The sequence below is a fragment of the Callorhinus ursinus genome, unplaced genomic scaffold, assembly GCF_003265705.2.
Source record: "Callorhinus ursinus isolate GAN/ISIS: 27379988/994484 unplaced genomic scaffold, GSC_fseal_2.0 scaffold23, whole genome shotgun sequence".
In the NCBI taxonomy this organism is placed as follows: domain Eukaryota; kingdom Metazoa; phylum Chordata; class Mammalia; order Carnivora; family Otariidae; genus Callorhinus; species Callorhinus ursinus.
In genome coordinates this window covers 3,058,255-3,060,604 of record NW_027397085.1, presented here as the reverse complement: position 1 = coordinate 3,060,604, position 2,350 = coordinate 3,058,255, and the positions used below count along the sequence as shown (strand labels likewise).

Here is a 2,350-nt window from a genome sequence, read left to right as displayed (position 1 = left end):
TGAGGTTCTTGAGGAATTTGGGAGGGGGTAAATGTATTTTTTTTTTTAACGTGGGAGGAACACACATCACTGGGAACCAGAGGGTGGACTGTGATGGACAGACTCTAGGGTAACCTTACATTTCCCACTTCCCGGTTTAAACCCTTGTATGATCTCCCCTTGCATGTTAATGGGACCTGTGACTTCCTTCTAACTAGCAGAATTTAGCAAAGATGATGGGATGTATGATTATATTACCTAAGATTGTAATCCACCTTGCTAGAAGACCGCCTCTCGCTTGCTGGCTTTGAAAGAGCAAGCTGCCACATTTTGAGCTGACATATGGAGAGGCCACACAGCAAAGAGCTGAGGGCAGCCTCCAACGGATAGTCAGCAAGAAAATGAGGTTCTCCATCTGACAACTTGCAAGAAACTAAATGCTCTAATAGCTACATGAACTTGGAAGCAGACCTGATCCCAGGTAAACCTTTGAAGTCTGTAGTCAGGAAGGGAACATCACAAGCAGGCTAGTATCTCATGAACAGAAGGAATACTGTCCCATGGGACAGATTAAAACTTGTGGTTGTTTTTGTTGCCTTTGACCTTGTCCACATGGGTATCCTATAGAAGCTGGCATCCTTCATCTAAACACATACTTAAACACATGCACAGGAGTGAGGAAAACCGAACAAGAATCCAAAGAAGTACAGTAATTGCAAGCCCAGATGCTGCTTCACACCAATGAGGTGAGTCAGCAGATCAGCGCCGATGTGCATCAGCTCCAAGATGACTTATACAGGTACCAAAGTATAACATCATGTAAACTAATGTAGTCTTGCATATTTTAAAACTGTTAACAAAGTTAGCACAATTCTCTTACATATTGAACCTTAAAATCACAAGTCTAATTTGCACTTTCAGAAGTTCACCCTGGCTGCTGAGTGATGTCTTCTCTCACGTGGTTGTGCTACACTGTGTTTATCCATTTGTCAGCTAACAGATATTTGGGTTGTCTCCAGTTTTTTGGCTGTTATGAATAATGCTGCTATAACTATTCACATACAAGTCTTGGTGTGGACGTATGTTTTTATTTCTCTTGGGTAGATTCGTAGGAATGGAATCACTAGGTTGTATGGTACATGTATGTTTAACTTTTAAAGAAACCGTCAAACTATTTTCCAATGTGTCTGTAACATTTCACATACCTATCAACAATGTGTGAAGGTTCCATTTCTTTCCCATCCTTACCAACACTTGGAATTTTCTCTCTTTTACGTCATAGCTCTTCCAGTATAGTAATTGCATTGGTATAGTAATTTCATTTGTGGTATTAATTTGCATTTCCCTAATGACTAATGATTTGAGTATTTTTCCACATGCACATTAGACATTTGTATACCTTCTTTAGTGAAATATCTATTCATATTTTTTGCTCATTTAAAAATTGGATTGTTGGGGTGCCTGGGTGGTTCAGTCAGTTAAGTGTCTGCCTTCGGCTCAGGTCATGGTCCTGGGGTCCTGGGATTGAGCCCCGCATCTGGCTCCCTGCTCAGAGGGGAGCCTGCTTCTCCCTCTCCCTCTACTGCTCCCCTCTGCTTGTACTCTTTCTCTCAAATAAATAAATAAAATATTTTAAAAAATTAAAATTGGGTTGTCTTATTAGTGAGTTTAAGAGTTTTTTATTTCTTCTGTATATGGTCTGTATATTTTCTCCTAGTCTGTAGCTTGTTTTAAAATTTTTTTTCTTAATGATTTTTATTCATTTATTTATTTATTTTTGAGAGAGAGAGAGAGAGAGAGAGAGAGAGAGCGATCACAAGCACAAGCAGGGGGAGGGAGACAGAAGGAGAAGCAGACTCCCCACTGAGAAAGGAGCCTGATGTGGGACTCGATCCTAGGACCCTGGGATCATGACCTGAGCTGAAGGCAGATGCTTAACTAAGTCACCCAGGCACCTTCTTAATGATATCTTAAAGTGCAAACATTTAATTTTGGTGATGTCCAGTTTATCATTTTTGTCTTTCAAGTGTCATGTTTTTGATGCTTTATCTAAGAACCCTTTGCCCAACCCAAAGTTATCAAGATTTTCTCCTAAGTTTTTTCCTAGAAGTTTTATAGTCTCAATTCTCATCCACTGATCTAAATGTCTGTCCTTGCATCACTACCACACTGTGTCAATTCCTAGTATTATAGTAAATTTTGAAATCAGGTATTCTAAATCTTCCAATTTATTTTTCTTTTTCAAAATGTTTTGACTATACTTTGCATTTCTATATAAATTTTAGGACCATTGTGTCAATTTCTATTTTAAAAGCTACTGGGGGAGGCCCTGGCTGGCTTAGTCAGGAGAGCATGTAACTCTTTTTTTTTT

At 39.1% G+C, this 2,350-nt stretch overlaps 1 pseudogene; it reads left to right on the top strand.

The window, feature by feature from the left end:
• The first annotated feature begins 652 nt into the window (after positions 1-652).
• The window catches only part of LOC112839705 (L-gulonolactone oxidase pseudogene), a 33,321-nt pseudogene continuing 31,623 nt past the window's right edge, over positions 653-2,350 (top strand).